At 44.7% G+C, this 19,206-nt stretch overlaps 1 long non-coding RNA gene and 1 pseudogene across 1 annotated transcript; both read right to left on the reverse strand.

Moving 5' to 3' along the window:
* Nucleotides 1-3,531, reverse strand: part of LOC121845853 — a 16,580-nt pseudogene extending 13,049 nt beyond the window's left edge.
* A 12,539-nt stretch (nucleotides 3,532-16,070) lies between these two features.
* Nucleotides 16,071-17,791, reverse strand: LOC121845849. The gene is made up of 3 exons (XR_006082815.1): nucleotides 17,565-17,791; nucleotides 16,250-16,411; nucleotides 16,071-16,110 (listed from the first exon to the last, which is right to left on the reverse strand). It is a non-coding gene; the product is annotated as an uncharacterized LOC121845849 (long non-coding RNA).
* Between the last annotated feature and the right edge of the window lie 1,415 nt (nucleotides 17,792-19,206).

Genomic DNA, 19,206 nt, shown 5'->3' on the forward strand with positions numbered 1-19,206 from the left:
AGGAGAGATGTAAAGAAGGACATAGGAGAGCTGTAAAGAAGGACATAGGAGAGATGTAAAGAAGAACATAGGAGAGCTGTAAAGAAGGACATAGGAGAGCTGTAAAGAAGGACATAGGAGAGATGTAAAGAAGGACAGGAGAGATGTAAAGAAGGACACAGGAGAGATGTAAAGAAGGACATAGGAGAGATGTAAAGAAGGACATAGGAGAGCTGTAAAGAAGGACATAGGAGAGCTGTAAAGAAGGACATAGGAGAGCTGTAAAGAAGGACATAGGAGAGCTGTAAAGAAGGACAGAAGAGTTGTAAAGAAGGACATAGGAGAGATGTAAAGAAGGACACAGGAGAGATGTAAAGAAGGACAGGAGAGATGTAAAGAAGGACATAGGAGAGATGTAAAAAGGACATAGGAGAGCTGTAAAGAAGGACATAGAGCTGTAAAGATGTAAAAAAAAGGACATAGGAGAGCTGTAAAGAAGAACACAGGAGAGATGTAAAGAAGGACAGGAGAGCTGTAAAGAAGGACATGGGAGAGATGTAAAAAAGGACATAGGAGAGCTGTAAAGAAGGACAGGAGAGATGTAAAGAAGGACAGGAGAGATGTAAAGAAGGACAGGAGAGCTGTAAAGAAGGACATAGGAGAGCTGTAAAAGAAGGACATAGGAGAGATGTAAAGAATGACATAGGAGAGATGCAAAGAAGGACATATGAGAGATGTAAAGAAGGACAGGAGAGATGCAAAGAAGGACATAGGAGAGATGTAAAGAAGGACATATGAGAGATGTAAAGAAGGACAGGAGAGATGTAAAGAAGGACATAGGAGAGATGCAAAGAAGGACATAGGAGAGATGCAAAGAAGAACATAGGAGAGATGTAAAGAAGGACATATGAGAGATGTAAAGAAGGACAGGAGAGATGCAAAGAAGGACATAGGAGAGATGCAAAGAAGAACATAGGAGAGATGTAAAGAAGGACAGGAGAGATGCAAGGAAGGACATAGGAGAAATGTAAAGGACATAGGAGAGATGTAAAGAAGGACATAGGAAAGATGTAAAGAAGGACATAGGAGAGATGTAAAGAAGGACATAGGAGAGATGTAAAGAAGGACATTGGAGAGCTGTAAAGAAGGACATAGGAGAGATGTAAAGAAGGACATAGGAGAGCTGCAAAGAAGGACATAGGAGAGATGTAAAGAAGGACAGGAGAGATGCAAAGAAGGACATAGGAGAGATGTAAAGAAGGACATAGGAAAGATGTAAAGAAGGACATAGGAGAGATGTAAAGAAGGACAGAAACACAGAAGGACATAGGAGAGATGTAAAGAAGGACAGAAGAGCTGTAAAGAAGGACAGGAGAGATGTAAAGAAGGACATAGGAGAGATGTAAAGAAGGACATAGGAGAGCTGTAAAGAAGGACACAGGAGAGATGTAAAGAAGGACAGAAACACAGAAGGACATAGGAGAGCTGTAAAGAAGGACTGTAAGAAGGACAGGAGAGCTGTAAAGAAGGACAGGAGAGCTGTAAAGAAGGACATAGGAGAGATGCAAAAAGGACATAGGAGAGCTGTAAAGAAGGACATAGGAGAGATGTAAAAAGGACATAGGAGAGCTGTAAAGAAGGACATAGGAGAGATGTAAAAAAGGACATAGGAGAGCTGTAAAGAAGTACAGGAGAGATGTAAAGAAGGACAGGAGAGCTATAAAGAAGGACAGGAGAGCTATAAAGAAGGACAGGAGAGATGTAAAGAAGGACAGGAGAGCTGTAAAGAAGGACATAGGAGAGATGCAAAGAAGGACATAGGAGAGATGTAAAGAAGGACAGGAGAGATGCAAAGAAGGACATAGGAGAGATGTAAAGAAGGACAGGAGAGATGCAAAGAAGGACAGGAGAGCTGTAAAGAAGGACAGGAGAGATGCAAAGAAGGACACAGGAGAGATGTAAAGAAGGACATAGGAGAGATGCAAAGAAGGACATAGGAGAGATGTAAAGAAGGACAGGAGAGATGCAAAGAAGGACACAGGAGAGATGTAAAGAAGGACATAGGAGAGATGTAAAGAAGGACAGAAACACAGAAGGACATAGGAGAGATGTAAAGAAGGACAGAAGAGCTGTAAAGAAGGACAGGAGAGATGTAAAGAAGGACATATGACAGCTATAAAGAAGGACATAGGAGAGCTGTAAAGAAGGACATAGGAGAGCTGTAAAGAAGGACATAGGAGAGATGTAAAGAAGGACAGGAGAGATGTAAAGAAGGACAGGAGAGCTGTAAAGAAGGACATAGGAGAGATGTAAAGAAGGACATAGGAGAGATGTAAAGAATGACAGGAGAGATGTAAAGAAGGACAGGAGAGATGCAGCTGGCCCAGAACAGAGCAGCACCTCTTGCCCTTCACAGTAAACAGAGGGCTAATATCAACAAGATGCATTCCAGTCTCACTTGGCTTAAAGTAGATGAAAGACTGACTGTGTCACTTCTTATTTTTATGAGAAATATTACTGTGATGAAAATACAAAATAGTCTGTATCATCAAATAACATATAGTTCTGACTGACATGCCTGCCCCACCAGACAGTATTGTATAGAGCCATGGTTACATGGAACCCCCCTCCATCAAAAACATCACAACACAACGCCCCTCCCCTACCTGACCTAAATAATTGGTCTATGTAAAACCATGTGGTTGTCCTGAGTGGTTTACAGCACAGGTCCTTGTGTATTTCTACATGGATTTTAAACGGATGTCATTCTGTCCTCGAGCTGCTCTGGTCTGTTTGGAGCCCAGGAAGAGTAGCTGATCCAAATCAAATCCTAAAATTAGCCCGTCTGCTTAATAAACAAAAGCACAAACATAGACTGTCTTCGACGTAAAGAGAAGCAGGCGTTCTGTGTGGGCCGGCCAGGGAGCGGAGAGGTGGTTGTGGAAATCAGCGTCAAACAAATGAGGGACGGAGAAGAAAGGAGCACCGGGCAGTCAGAGAGAGAGACTCCCACAAGAGATGCTTTGTCATGGCGACAGGAATTAACTGAATCTCCGTAAAGGCACAACTTACTGCATCTATGCAGACTATACACCAACCTCTCAATTCCCTCTTTAGAGCATCAATATTATCATAGGTTAGACTATGTATGGATGGAAACCAATAACCACAAACAATGCAAGGTGAATCCTGCGCTATAATTAGTTGGTTAGGCTACAGATGACGGCCGCGCCACTGGGTCTCACCCACCTGCCTCCAGCGTGCTGTTGCACTGCCAGATCTCAGACGACGCTGCTTTCCAGCACGCCTCCCACAGTGAGAAGCAGTACTGGTCGTCAGCGGTCACCCATGCCGGGCTCATCACGGCTCCAACGTCTAAGCACAGCGCCAGAAACACGCACACCAGTCCCACCAACTTCAAAGGCGTCAGCGCCGAGACGCGCACCTCCTCTGTCTCGCTAACAGACGAAGACATTATTGCAGGTTTCCGCTGACTGGGAGACTCGCCAGGGCGTTATGCTGCTGTCTGATGTCGCGTTGTGGCTTCTAGAATTCCCCAATGATCCGTGTTTACATGTAGAATCTAAAGGAGTCACTGGAGATGAGAGAGTCTGGGCTACCGCTCTGCCGCTGCGCTGTAGCTGATGATGATGATGCCAGTGCAGCGCACCGGCTCTTCCGTTCCAGTAGTGACGTAATGACATCGCTGCCTGAAAATTCTCTCCAAGACACACCGGGTCTTCAGGGTCTTTTTGAGTCTCTCTCTCCATAAATCGCTGGTCTTACATTAGAAAGTGAAAGCTGGCAAGGGAAATATATGTGAGTGTCTCTGCATCAGTGATAGTGACAGTGTGATTGCAATCACTCCATTGACAGGCCAGAGACTGAAGACTGCTGACTCCATTGTTTTTAGCCAGGGGAGGAAAGTCACTGCTTCAGCATTAAGACTCCCAGACACTGCAATAAACATGCACTCACTTCCAATTAGACACACAAACAGGCAGAGAAACAGGTTGGCAGGCAGGCAGCCAACAGACAGACAGGCAGCTGACAGAAAGGCAGGCAGACAGACAGACAGACAGACAGACAGACAGACAGACAGACAGACAGACAGACAGACAGACAGAAGGCAGGCAGCCCACAGACAGTCAGGCAGACAGACAGTCAGGCAGGCAGGCAGACAGACAGAAGGCAGGCAGCCCACAGACAGTCAGGCAGACAGACATACAGACAGACAGACAGACAGACAGATAGACAGACAGACAGACAGACAGACAGACAGACAGACAGACAGACAGACAGACAGAAGGCAGGCAGCCCACAGACAGGCAGGCAGACAGACAGACAGACAGACAGACAGACAGACAGACAGACAGACAGACAGACAGACAGACAGACAGACAGAAGGCAGGCAGCCCACAGACAGTCAGGCAGACAGACAGTCAGGCAGGCAGGCAGACAGACAGAAGGCAGGCAGCCCACAGACAGACAGACAGACAGACAGACAGACAGACAGACAGACAGACAGACAGACAGACAGACAGACAGACAGACAGACAGACAGACAGACAGACAGACAGACAGACACTGCATGTACCAATATACAGTATATGCAAAAATCTATCTATTGCATAGAACTTGTTACTAACATGAGAATGGTAATAGGGCCTCAGATTTACATAAGTAGGCCTGTCACACTGGGTCCTGTCACACTGGGTCCACTAAGAATACTGTGAGTCTCCAGTCTACTTTTAACTGCCTATTGTTCCAGAGTTGGGAGTTTGAAGTTTCTCTCAGTAGTTTCTTCACTCTCTTCCCCTGGTTCCCATGACAGCCAGGCAGCAGCACCTGCTGTGAACAGTCTCATAATGGGAGTTATTAGGATCCTGCATTAGCATATCTCATATCCTGCTGCCTGCCTGCCTGCCTGCCTGCCGTCTCAGTCTCACTATACCTGGCCCTGTTTCTGCTTCAATAGACTGTCTGCCGAGACCTGCCGCTGCCGAGGAAAGGTGCAAAATGGGTTTGCAGCTTACTTATTGTCATTATAGAGACACACACACAGACACACAGACACACACACACACACACACACACACACATACATACACACACACACACACACACACACACACACACAGAGAGCAATAGCTGTGGATTAAGGGAAGGAATCATCAGTGAGTCAACTAATGGCTTGAGGATAAATCAATAGAGACAGAGCCCTGGAGACCACAATGCATCTGGATAAACAAGCAGAGAACCAGACGGAGCCCTGGAGACCACAATGCATCTGGATAAACAAGCAGAGAACCAGACGGAGCCCTGGAGACCACAATGCATCTGGATAAACAAGCAGACAACCAGACGGAGCCCTGGAGACCACAATGCATCTGGATAAACAAGCAGAGAACCAGACGGAGCCCTGGAGACCACAATGCATCTGGATAAACAAGCAGAGAACCAGACGGAGCCCTGGAGACCACAATGCATCTGGATAAACAAGCAGACAACCAGACGGAGCCCTGTAGACCACAATGCATCTGGATAAACAAGCAGAGAACCAGACGGAGCCCTGGAGACCACAATGCATCTGGATAAACAAGCAGAGAACCAGACAGAGCCACCTCATACTTACCTACTGCAGCACCACTGACAAACAGATAGAATCCACCTCATACTTACCTACTGCAGTGCCACTGGCAAACAGATAGAATCCACCTCATACTTACCTACTGCAGCACCACTGACAAACAGATAGAATCCACCTCATACTTACCTACTGCAGTGCCACTGACAAACTTGCTAGAGTAAATGATTTAAAGGAGTCCATTTATGGAGTCTTAAAGCCAAGTAAACAAGAGTACGTATATTTCATTCAAGTTCTCTAACGTTAGCTAGATCTCTCCTAGTAGTACTGTTGTGATAATTACGTTCATTGTGTTGTGTAAGAGTTAAGGGCCATCCACCAGACCAATAACTATAACGATAACTATGATTAACTAGGCTACATAACTATAAAACGTTGGTGAGCGTAGACACTAGAGGACATTTGATCGTTTGTCGTTCTACAGTCCTGCACCTGTCAATCAACTGATCAACGCATCCTACTGCACACTGCCTATTTATAAGGTGGTAACGTAAAACCATTCATGAGGTCTCTAACGCACAGATACAGGTTCAGACCATTCATGAGGTCTCTAGTACACAGATACTGGTTCAGACAATTCAAAAGGTCTCTAGTACACAGATACTGGTTCAGACAATTCATAAGGTCTCTAGTACACAGATACTGGTTCAGACAATTCATAAGGTCTCTAGTACACAGATACTGGTTCAGACCATTCATGAGGTCTCTAGTACACAGATAAAGGTTCAGACCATTCATGAGGTCTCTAGTACTGCAGCGCCACTGACAAACACTGGTTCAGACCATTCATGAGGTCTCTAGTACACAGATACAGGTTCAGACCTTTCATGAGGTCTCTAGTACACAGATACTGGTTCAGACAATTCATGAGGTCTCTAGTACACAGATACTGATACTGGTTCAGACCATTCATGAGGTCTCTAGTACACAGATACTGGTTCAGACCATTCATGAGGTCTCTAGTACACAGATACAGGTTCAGACCATTCATGAGGTCTCTAGTACACAGATACTGGTTCAGACCATTCATGAGGTCTCTAGTACACAGATACTGGTTCAGACAATTCATAAGGTCTCTAGTACACAGATACTGGTTCAGACCATTCATGAGGTCTCTAGTACACAGATACAGGTTCAGACCATTCATGAGGTCTCTAGTACACAGATACAGGTTCAGACCATTCATGAGGTCTCTAGTACACAGATACAGGTTCAGACCATTCATGAGGTCTCTAGTACACAGATACAGGTTCAGACCATTCATGAGGTCTCTAGTACACAGATACAGGTTCAGACCATTCATGAGGTCTCTAGTACACAGATACAGGTTCAGACCATTTGGTGCTTTCACGGTGTGTTCATTGTCATAGTCACAACTGCAAATAATACTTCAATTTACATGTAGGCCTAATGAGAAATAATATAGTAACTTGCATTTAAATGTCGCAACTAAACAACAAACGCCATTTAGCATGCGCATATTTGTCAGAATATCATTGCCTCGTTGCTCAAGTGGTTTGTGAATGATTTCCATTTTTCTAATGGTTATCAATTCCTTTGGGTCTAATTTTCCACTGTGTTCATCTCTACATGTCCAGTGCAATTATTTGCAACGCAACAATGTTTTCATAATCGGCCAAAAGTCATCAATCACACCAATGCACTTTCTCTCCTCAACTTTCACCGAAATGCATTTGCTGTAGGCCTGTTTTACATTCAGCAATTAGTAAAAGCAAGCCTGCTTCTTTCCCCAAATAGGCTATTAGTCTTAGAATTTAAAAAGTAGTAAAATAAATGTCCTATAGCTTTCCTGGGATTTCACGAGAAGAGGAATGGCCTATTGCGTAACGGTAGTCTTGCGTTGCATATAGCCTGTTGCGTAGCGGTAGTCTTGCGTTGCATATAGCCTATTGCGTAGCGGTAGTCTTGCGTTGCATATAGCCTGTTGCGTAGCGGTAGTCTTGCGTTGCATATAGCCTGTTGCGAACGGGAACAGCTGGAAGAGAGAGATTAGTGATGTGTAGTGGAAGTAAGAAGCTGAATATTAGCCAGATATTAGGACATTCATTAGCTAAATATTAGGTATATAGGCTAAATATTAGGTATATAGGCTAAATATTAGGTATATAGGCTAAATATTAGGTATATGGGCTAAATATTAGGTATATGGGCTAAATATTAGGTATATGGGCTAAATATTAGGTATATAGGCTAAATATTAGGTATATAGGCTAAATATTAGGTATATAGGCTAAATTTTAGGTATATAGGCTAAATATTAGGTATATAGGCTAAATATTAGATATATGGGCTAAATATTAGGTATATAGGCTAAATATTAGGTATATGGGCTAAATATTAGGTATATAGGCTAAATATTAGGTATATAGGCTAAATATTAGGTATATAGGCTAAATATTAGGTATATAGGCTAAATATTAGGTATATGGGCTAAATATGAGGTATATAGGCTAAATATTAGGTATATAGGCTAAATATTAGGTATATGGGCTAAATATTAGGTATATAGGCTAAAAATTAGGTATATAGGCTAAATATTAGGTATATGGGCTAAATATTAGGTATATGGGCTAAATATTAGGTATATAGGCTAAATATTAGGTATATAGGCTAAATGTTAGGTATATGGGCTAAATATTAGGTATATAGGCTAAATATTAGGTATATAGGCTAAATATTAGGTATATGGGCTAAATATTTACCTGGCAAAGTGCAAGAAAAGAAAGTGCCCAGATTGTGAAATGGCAGATCTGTAGGTCGTTCCTCCAGGCTGCGCTCTGTGGTCCCCGGGCACGCAAAGCTCCACTATTGATTAAGCGTAGGCCTACAGACAATTATTATACCTGGGCTACAGCAACACAATGCAACGAGGAAGTTATTATTGTTATCGAGTGAGTGCATAATTATTGTTCATCGGCTGTAAACTGCAGTGATGTAGACTAATTTAAATAACTGCTCAAACGTCCTGTTTTGTTTCATGAGGAGATAACTTGCCTACAGCCTAGACCTGATTATGCAACCATTTGGATCAGTTTGGGTTTATCTTTGACAGTTTAGAAGGACAAGAAAGGCACACTACATGACCAAAAGTATGGTGACAACTGCTCGTTGAACATCTCCTTGCAAAATCATGGGCATGGCCACTCTTCTGGGAAGGCTTTCCACGAGATGTTGGAACATTGCTGCTGGGCTGCTGATGCCTCCATTCAGCCACAAGCGCATTAGTGAGGTTGGGCACAGATATTGGCCGATTAGGCCTGGCTCGCAGTCAGTGATCCAATTCATCCGAAAGCTGTTCAATGGGGTTGAGGTCAGGGCTCTGTGCAGGCCAGTCAAGTTCTTCCATCCTGATCTTGACAAACCATTTCTGTATGGACCTCGCTTTGTGCATGGTGGTATTGTCATTCTGAAACAGGAAAGGGCCTGACTTGTTGTAAAGGTGGCCTCCTATGACAGTGCCACGTTGAAAGTCACTGAGTGCCACAATTATTGGCACCCCATCATTCAATACTTTGTGTAACCTCCCTTTACCAAGATAACAGCTCTGAGTCTTCTCCTATAATTTTGACACTGTAAACCATGCGATACTTTTGGGTAAGCTATCGTCAATAGGACTGGGATTGGATGCCTGTCGTTGGTTTCATGACTATCTAAAGGATGGAAGTCAGGCTGTTAGAGTCGACGGCATCCAGTCGGAGCCATTGGAGTTGGTTAAAGGGGTCCCACAAGGTTCTATACTTGGTCCATTACTGTTCACTCTCTACATAAACAATATCGGTGATGAGATAAGTGTTAAATTCATTTATATGCTGATGACACTGTCATGTACTCTTATCGCTTCAACAGCTGACCAAGCATTATCACTATTGGAGACAGATTTTAAGATTTACAAGGGTCTTTTATACAGCTGAAACTAGTTTTAAATGCAAAGAAAACACATTTTAATGATTTTTAATAGGTTCAAAAGGTTGGTTGAAAATACACTTGAACTCACAAGCTTAGATGATCCACGAATGAATCAGGTCTCTGCATATAAATACTTAGGGACATGATTGGATGATGAACTGTCTTTTAAAATGCATATTGATGAACTTTGACGAACTTTGTAAACGGCTAAACATCAAGCTAGGCTTCCTCTATAGAAACAGGACATGTTTGTCCTCTACAAATAGTAGAACAATTGCGCAAGCTACTTTTATGTCTGTTATAGACCATGGGGATATTATCTACATGCATGCTACGGCATCAACACTTAAATCGCTGGATGCTACAGTACTTATCATTGCAGGTGCTAGCTACAGAACTCACCACTGTGTTTTATGTCAAAATGCGGCTTGGACTTCGCTGTCCGTGAGACGAGAACAACATGCTCTCGTGTTTGTCTATAAAGCACCTCTGAATAAACGACCTTCTTATTTATCATCACTCATCAATATTATAATTAGAATTCCTAACACCAGGTCTCAAGCATGGATTACACTTGAGGCCCATGCGGTTTCCACAGAGTTGGATATGGCTGCCTTTTCCTGTTACGCTCCTTGCCTATGGAATAGCCTGCAGACTAAACTTAGACTTGAGACTCTTGTCCCTCTGTTGCTCATTTTAAATATTTATTGGAGGATTTGTATTTTTGTATTGCTTGTAACTGTTTTGGGTAATGCAAGTTATTGTGCTGTTAGCGGAATAACCTGTTAGGGGAATAACCTGTTAGGGGAACAACCTGTTAGGGGAATAACCTGTTAGGGGAACAACCTGTTAGGGGAATAACCTGTTAGGGGAACAACCTGTTAGGGAATAACCTGTTAGGGGGGAACAACCTGTTAGGGGAATAACCTGTTAGGGGAACAACCTATTAGGGAATAACCTGTTAGGGGAATAACCTGTTAGGGGAACAACCTGTTAGGGAACAACCTGTTAGGGGAATAACCTGTTAGGTGAATAACCTGTTGGGGAATAACCTGTTAGGGGAATAACCTGTTAGGTGAACAACCTGTTAGGGGAATAACCTGGGGAATAACCTGTTAGGTGAACAACCTGTTAGGGGAATAACCTGTTAGGGGAATAACCTGTTAGGGGAATAACCTGTTAGGGGAATAACCGATGTGTAAGTGTAACAATCTGCTGCTGTATTTGTTTGTGTTATCTGTGATGGTTTTGTTTGTCTTGTGTAGTTTCTTAATCATTGTACCTAAACTGTATGTGTAAACATGTATACGCAGGGCCCAGCTGTAACAGAGACCTTGGTCTCAGTCTGTGTTCCTTGTAGAAATAAAGGTAGAATAATAATGCATAATGAGGTTGGAGAACACATGGTAAGGGATCTGAGACCATTCCTCCATACAGAATCTGTCCAGATCCTTCAGATTCCGAGGTCTACGCTTGTGGACTCTCCTCTTCAGCTCATCACGTGGGTTTTAAATGGGGTTTAGGTCAGGGGACTGGGATGGCCATGGCAACACCTTGATTCTGTGGTCAGTGAAACATTTCTGTGTTGATTTTGAGGTGTGCTTTGGATCATTGTCCTGCTGGAAGATCCAACCACGGCCCAGTTCATAAGCTTCCTAACAGAGGCAGTCCGGTTTAGATGTATTATCTGCTGGCACTTGATGGAGTCCATGATACCATGTATCCCCACAAGTGGTCCAGGGCCTTTGGAAGAAAAACAGCCCCACAACATCAAAGATCCATCACCAGACTTCACAGTGGGGATGAGGTACTTTCTGTATGGATATCTTTCTGTCTACACCAAACCCACCTCTGGTGTTGGTTTCCAAAAAGCTCTACTTTGGTCTCATCTGACCATTGTCAGGTGTAACTGGCTGTAAGGAGTCAGACGCAGGAGAGCAGAAGTTGGGGAGACAAAGGGAGGAACAAAACCCACAGCACTAAGAACCCTTTGGGTTTAACCCACGGCACTAAGAACCCTAAAACAATATGGGTTGACAAAACCCACAGCACTAAGAACCCTAAACACAATATGGGTTGACATAACCCACAGCACTAAGAACCCTAAACACAATATGGGTTGACATAACCCACAGCACTAAGAACCTAAACACAATAACCCACGGCACTAAGAACCCTAAACACAATATGGGTTGACAAAACCCAGCGCAGACCAGTCTAGCTAGCGTGCACATACACGAAACAATAAACAATTCCACACACAGACATGGGGTGGGAATAGAGGGTTATATACACGTCTAATACTGAGGAATTGAAACCAGGTGTGTAGGAAAACAAGACAAGACAAATGGAAAAATGAAAGGTGGATTGGCGATGGCTAGAAAACCGGACGTCGACCGCCGAACTAGCAGCTAGCTAAAGTTAGGCTCTGTGTTTTTAGCTTGCTACATAAATAGATACGCTACCCTTTTAGCCAGGTTATGACTGACTTGTGATCATTGCCCTTGCTAGTTTGATTGTATTGATTGTATTCCCACCTTTAGTTACATTCGTTCGTTATTGTCTAAAATATTGAGTCGTTGAAACTGAAACAGTGCATCCTGAATGGAGGCAGCAAACAACATACCAGGCCAGCTGTGTTACAACCTGATGGTCATATCTTCTGGACTATCAACACATGTACTGGTGAATTATATGAATCATGCATAGAACTGCATCCATCTATTCTGCCAACAATGTCTTAGTGTACATCATGGAATGCTGAGTCAAATAGAATCTATTTTTAAAACCTCACATTAAGTTGGTTTGTAGCATAAACTGGGAATTTTATATTTTTGACTGATATTATGATGGTCTGTTTCATAGATGCAAAGTAGTTGGAACGCTGTCAGTTCCACTTTAACCCTAAACCAAACCCTAAATCTAACTCCTACCCCTAACACCAAACCCTAAACATAACTCCTAACCTTAACCCTAAACCTAACTCCTAACCCTACCCCTAACCTTAACTCCAAACCCTAAACCTAACTCCTACCCCTAACCCCAAACCCTAAACATAACTCCTAACCTTAACCCTAAACCTAACTCCTAACCCTACCCCTAACCTTAACTCCAAACCCTAAACCTAACTCCTACCCCTACCCTAACCTTAACCCAAACCTAACTCCTAACCCTACCCTACCCTTAACCTTAACCCCAAACCTAACTCCTAACCCTACCCTAACCTTAACCTAAACTTAACTCCTATCCTTAACCCTAAACCTAACTCCTAACCCTAACCTTAACCCCAAACCTAACCCTTAAACCTGAAATTACACGCAAAATGTCCTGACTTTTCAGAATTTACATTTGTTTCCTGTCTTGTCAGGACATTCTGGTCTGAAAACAGGATATGAAAACAAGTCAGCACACACACACACACACACACACACACACACACACACACACTTATGAAACACAGCCAGGGATATCTCTCAGTGAGGCAGGACCCATGATGATAAAGAGAAAAGAGGTTTCAGAAGTCATCAGTGCATGGAGACAGAGAGACAGAAGAGAGCTCAACTGAGAAGGATGAAATCTCTAAAGTTGAGCTGCTTGTTTCTCTCTCCCTGTCTCTCTCCTGCTCTCTCCCCTGTCATTTACGGCAGGGGATACTCACTGCGAGGAGAGGGGCTTTGCAGCATTAATTAGATTTCACATCAAAGAGCGAGACAGTTGCTTCGTTGGGAGCGTGTGCCCGGCCGTGATTGGCTAATCGCTCTCACAGGTGATATACACACTCGGAACTCTGCGCTCTGAGTTCCCTCTAACCTTGTTCAGCCTGCTGGTTTTAGTGCAGGCTGAACTAGGTCTGTAACTGGTACCATCCACTTTGCCTGTCTAGCTGTCAGCTAGAGCCATACACTGGTACCATCCACGGTGGACAGAGACACTTTGCTCTTGTGATCTCAACAGCAGGCCCAGGTGGAGTTCTCTGCTCAGGTGGAGTTCAATACCCATGATAATGGACAGAGACAGTCTCAGGTGGAGTTCAATACCACATGATAATGGACAGAGACAGTCAATCAGGTGTCTCAGAGTTCAATACCACATGATAATGGACAGAGACAGTCTCAGGTAGAGTTCAGTACCACGTGATAATGGACAGAGACAGTCTCAGGTAGAGTTCAGTACCACATGATAATGGACAGAGACAGTCTCAGGTAGGTTCAGTTCAATACCACATGTTCAGTACCACGTGATAATGGACAGAGACAGTCTCAGGTAGAGTTCAGTACCACGTGATAATGGACAGAGACAGTCTCAGGTAGAGTTCAGTACCACGTGATAATGGACAGAGACATGTCTCAGGTAGAGTTCAGTACCACGTGATAATGGACAGAGACAGTCTCAGGTAGAGTTCAGTACCACGTGATAATGGACCAGTCTCAGGTGAGTAATGGACAGAGACAGTCTCAGATAGAGTTCAGTCGTGATAATGGACAGAGACAGTCTCAGGTAGAGTTTCAGTACCACGTGATAATGGACAGAGACAGTCTCAGACAGTCTCAGGTAGAGTTCAGTACCACGTGATAATGGACAGAGACAGTCTCAGATAGAGTTCAGTACCACGTGATAATGGACAGAGACAGTCTCAGGTGATAATGGACAGAGACAGTCTCAGAGTTCAGAGTGGACAGAGACAGTCTCAGTACCACGTGATAATGGACAGAGACAGTCTCAGGTAGAGTTACCAGATAATACCAGTCTCAGGTAGAGTTCAGTACCACGTGATAATGGACAGAGACAGTCTCAAGTAGAGTTCAGTACCATGTGATAATGGACAGAGACAGTCTCAGGTCCAGAATCTCCAGATGTTCATCACTTTGGCTTTACAACAGACAAATATAGTAGCCTACACTCAGCAATCATAAACAGTGTTTTGTGTGAACCCATAAGGGATGTCAATGTGACTTCATATTGTGTCCTGCTGAAGTCTATTATTCAGAGAAGGACTTAGCTGTTTTCCTTCTAATCTCGATCCAGGATCAATCTGTTCCCTAATCCAAACCTTCTAATCTCGATCCAGGATCAATCTGTTCCCTAATCCAAACCTACGCTCTGATATGATCAATACAAGTGAATATTAATGCTGCCTAAATAAATGAGATAATGTCTCTCTCTCTCTCTGTCTCTAAACCAGAGTCTGTTTCGTCCAGTTAAGACTAAATGACAGGCTAAGTAATTAGAGGGAGATCATCCGTCTTGGAATTCAGGGTGAGAGAAAGACCCCTGGTTCACTGGCCTGGATGACAAGAGGGAGTTCACCCCCACATGCATATGAACACACATCTCAATTGAGAACAGACTGAGAACGTCTCCAAAGTCATGCCAAGTGCATAAAAGAATGTCCATATGGTCAGAGGTCAACAGAAATCTAATTATGACAACGAGGTGAAGAACAGGCACTTTAATTATTCAAACCTCCTGTATGATCATTTCAATGACACAGGAATGGGGTGGGGGTGTAGTGTGAGAATCTCTCTATCTGATCTGTGAGGCGGAGGCTCTGTGTTTGATGGGGAGGAGTTCGCCATGGCTGGGAGATGAAGGTTCCGGGACACAAAGTTCCTCTGGCGGACATCAGTGGGAGGGAGTTCCCTGGAAGAGGTGTTCCCATTGGAGGAGGCAGAGTGGGGTGGGGTGTAAGCAGGCGTGGTTCCTTTCACCTCGTACGTCCACTGCATGTCTGCTGTCTGGGGAGGGACAAGCATCTGTCAATCAGTGAGTTGTGTGTCTGCTGTCTGGGGAGGGACAAGCATCTGTCAATCAGTGAGGTGTGTGTGTCTGCTGTCTGGGGGAGGGACAAGCAGCTGTCAGCCAGTGAGGTGTGTGTCTGCTGTCTGGGGGAGGGACAAGCAGCTATCAGCCAGTGAGGTGTGTGTGTCTGCTGTCTGGGGAGGGACAAGCAGCTGTCAGCCAGTGAGGTGTGTGTGTCTGCTGTCTGGGGAGGGACAAGCAGCTGTCAGCCAGTGAGGTGTGTGTGTCTGCTGTCTGGGGGAGGGGAGCATCTGTCAGCCAGTGAGGTGTGTGTCTATATCTGTTGCCCTGATCCTTACACTACAAAAAAAAGGGTTCCAAAGGGTTCTTTGGCTTTCCCCATAGGAGAACCCTTTTTGGTTCCAGGTAGAACCCTTTTTGGTTCCAGGTAGAACCATTTTTTGATTCCAGGTAGAACTCTTTTGGATTCTATATAGAAAGAACCCTATGTAGAAAGAATCTTATTTCTACATGGAACCCAAAAGGGTTCTTCCAGAGGTTCTCCTATGGGAACAGTCGAAGAGCCCTTTTATCTTCTAGATAGCACCTTTTTTAGCTACGCGTGTAGTAGTGTGTTACTAGCCAGACATACCTGGACCAGCAGCGTAGCGTGGTGTCTCTTGCTGTACATGGAGGGTGAAGGAGACGGTGAGGAGGGTACCGGCTGACCCCACTGGGAGGAGCTCACCTGAGGAGGGACACACCTGGAACTCACTGCCCCACCTGGCAGGAACCCTGCTGTGAATGGCTCTGGGTACCTGCCACATAGACATGCAGGAACACACACATAGATAGGGTAAGTGTCAGAGAAACACACACACATAGACACCCCCCCACACACACACACACACACACACACACACACACACACACACACACACACACACACAGCTTGACCTGGTCTGGCTGGTCAGTCTGAAGCCCACAGCAGAGGTCTTGTGTAGCCCTGCAGCGTTAATGGTGATGACATCATCAACCTGCGGCTCGGTGGAGATGAGGCTGATGGGAAACTTCCAGAGCCCACCTGTCAAACACTGAACCGCCAGGACAGCTGAACACCTAGGGAGAGGAGGAGAGGAGGGGAGGAGGGGATGGGAGAAGAGAGGAGGGGGGGGGAGAAGAGAGGAGGGGAGGGGAGAAGAGAGGAGGAGAGGGGAGAAGAGAGGAGAGGAGAGGAGGGGAGAGAGAGGAGGGGGAGGGAAGAGGAGGGAGAAGAGAGGAGGGGAGGGGAGAAGAGAGGAGGAGAGGGGAGAAGAGAGGAGAGGAGAGGAGGGGAGAAGAGAGGAGGGGAGGAGAAAGGAGGGGGAAAGAGAGGGGGGGAGAAGAGAGGGAGAGAGAGGGGAGGAGAGAGGAGGGGAGAAGAGAGGAGGGGAGGGGAGAGAGGAGGGAGGAGAGAGGAGGGGAGGAGAGAGGAGGGGAGAAGAGAGGAAGGAGAAGAGAGGAGAAGAGAGGGGGAGGGAGAGGAGGGAGAAGAGAGGAGGGGAGGAGGGAGGGGAGAAGAGAGGAGGGGAGAAGAGAGAGAAGAGAGGGGGAGGAGAGAGGAGGGGAGAAGAGAGGAGGGGATGGGAGAAGAGAGGAGGAGAGGGAAGAGAAGGGGAGGGGAGAAGAGAGGAGAGGAGGGGAGAAGAGAGGAGGGGAGAAGAGAGGAGAGGAGAGGAGAAGAGAGGAGGGGAGGGAAGAGGAGGGGAGGGGAGGGGAGAAGAGAGGAGGGGAGAAGAGAGGAGGGGAGAAGAGAGGAGGGGAGGGGAGGAGGGGATGGGAGAAGAGAGGAGGAGAGGGGAGAAGAGAGGAGGGAGGGAAGAGGAGGGGAGAAGAGAGGAGGGGGTAGAAGAGAGGAGTGGAGAAGAGAGGAGAGGGGAAGAGAGAGGAGGGTAGAGGAGGGGAGGGAGAGGGGAACACAAATAGATACAGCCTCTGAAGAGTAATTATTAGTAATTAGTAATTAAGTCATGCACTTTATCTGATGTTAGTTTGCTACCTGGATTTCTAGAAGGTGCAGAGCTGAGAGCCAGTGTGTGTGTGTGTGTGATATGCATGTGTTTGTATGTGTGTGATATGTGTGTGTTGTGTGTGTGTGTGTGTGTGTGTGTGTGTGTGTGTGTGTGTGTGTGTGATATTGTGTTTGTGTGTGTGATATGCGTGTGTTTGTGTGTGTGTGTAATATGCGTACGTTTGTGTGTGTGTGTGTGTGTGTCTATGTGATCTCCCTTACCTGAGAGGTTTGTAAGGGGTGAAGATGATGTTGATGGTGAGAGAGACGATGCCAGAGTGGGGGTCTCTGTGACAGTTCAGTAGAGACAGGGTTACACAGCCCTCCAGCTGGGACCGCTCAGCATCACTGTTATAACACACCTCACATAGGAAGTCTTCTAGAGCCAGCCTGAAGCCTGCTGCTAACACATGGATGGACACACACACACACTGAGGCAAGTTATCATTGACTCAGTACTGATACTCTGTGTATATAGCCAAGTTATCATTGACTCAGTACTGATACTCTGTGTATATAGCCAAGTTATCATTGACTCAGTACTGGTACTCTGTGTATATAGGCAAGTTATCATTGACTCAGTACTGATACTCTGTATATATAGGCAAGTTATCATTGACTCAGTACTGATACTCTGTGTATATAGGCAAGTTATCATTGACTCAGTACTGATACTCTGTGTATATAGGCAAGTTATCATTGACTCAGTACTGATACTCTGTGTATATAGCCAAGTTATCATTGACTCAGTACTGGTACTCTGTGTATATAGGCAAGTTATCATTGACTCAGTACTGATACTCTGTATATATAGGCAAGTTATCATTGACTCAGTACTGATACTCTGTGTATATAGGCAAGTTATCATTGACTCAGTACTGATACTCTGTGTATATAGCCAAGTTATCATTGACTCAGTACTGATACTCTGTGTATATAGCCAAGTTATCATTGACTCAGTACTGATACTCTGTGTATATAGCCAAGTTATCATTGACTCAGTACTGATACTCTGTGTATATAGCCAAGTTATCATTGACTCAGTACTGATACTCTGTGTATACAGCCAAGTTGGCTGACAGCTGTGGTATATCAGACAGTTTACCACAGAGATGATAAAACATGTATTTTTACTGCTCTAATTACGTTGGTAACCAGTTTATAATATCAATAAGGCACCTGGGGGGTTTGTGGTATAGGGCCAATATACCACGGCTAAAGGCTGTGTCCAGGCTCTCGCGTTGAGATGTGCCTAAGAACAGCCCTTAGCTGTGGTCTATTGGCCATATACCACACCCCCTCGGGCCTTATTGCTTAATGATATCATTGTTAGTCTACACCTGTTGTTTACCAAGCATGTGACAAATACAATTGCATTTGATTTGACACACACACTCACTATCCACCCTGACTTTGTCAAAACAGCAATATGGTGTGTGTTGTCAGGAGATTAGACACATCCTACAAGGAGAATGATGATGTGTGTGTTGTCAGGAGATTAGACACATCCTACAAGGAGAATGATGATGTGTGTGTTGTCAGGAGATTAGACACATCCTACAAGGAGAATGATGATGTGTGTGTTGTCAGGAGACTAGACACATCCTACAAGGAGAATGATGATGTGTGTGTTGTCAGGAGACTAGACACATCCTACAAGGAGAATGATGATGTGTGTGTTGTCAGGAGACTAGACACATCCTACAAGGAGAATGATGATGTGTGTGTTGTCAGGAGACTAGACACATCCTACAAGGAGAATGATGATGTGTGTGTTGTCAGGAGACTAGACACATCCTACAAGGAGAATGATGAGGTGTGTGTTGTCAGGAGATTAGACACATCCTACAAGGAGAATGATGAT

This window comes from Oncorhynchus tshawytscha, unplaced genomic scaffold (genome assembly GCF_018296145.1).
Source record: "Oncorhynchus tshawytscha isolate Ot180627B unplaced genomic scaffold, Otsh_v2.0 Un_contig_4972_pilon_pilon, whole genome shotgun sequence".
In the NCBI taxonomy this organism is placed as follows: Eukaryota; Metazoa; Chordata; class Actinopteri; order Salmoniformes; family Salmonidae; genus Oncorhynchus; species Oncorhynchus tshawytscha.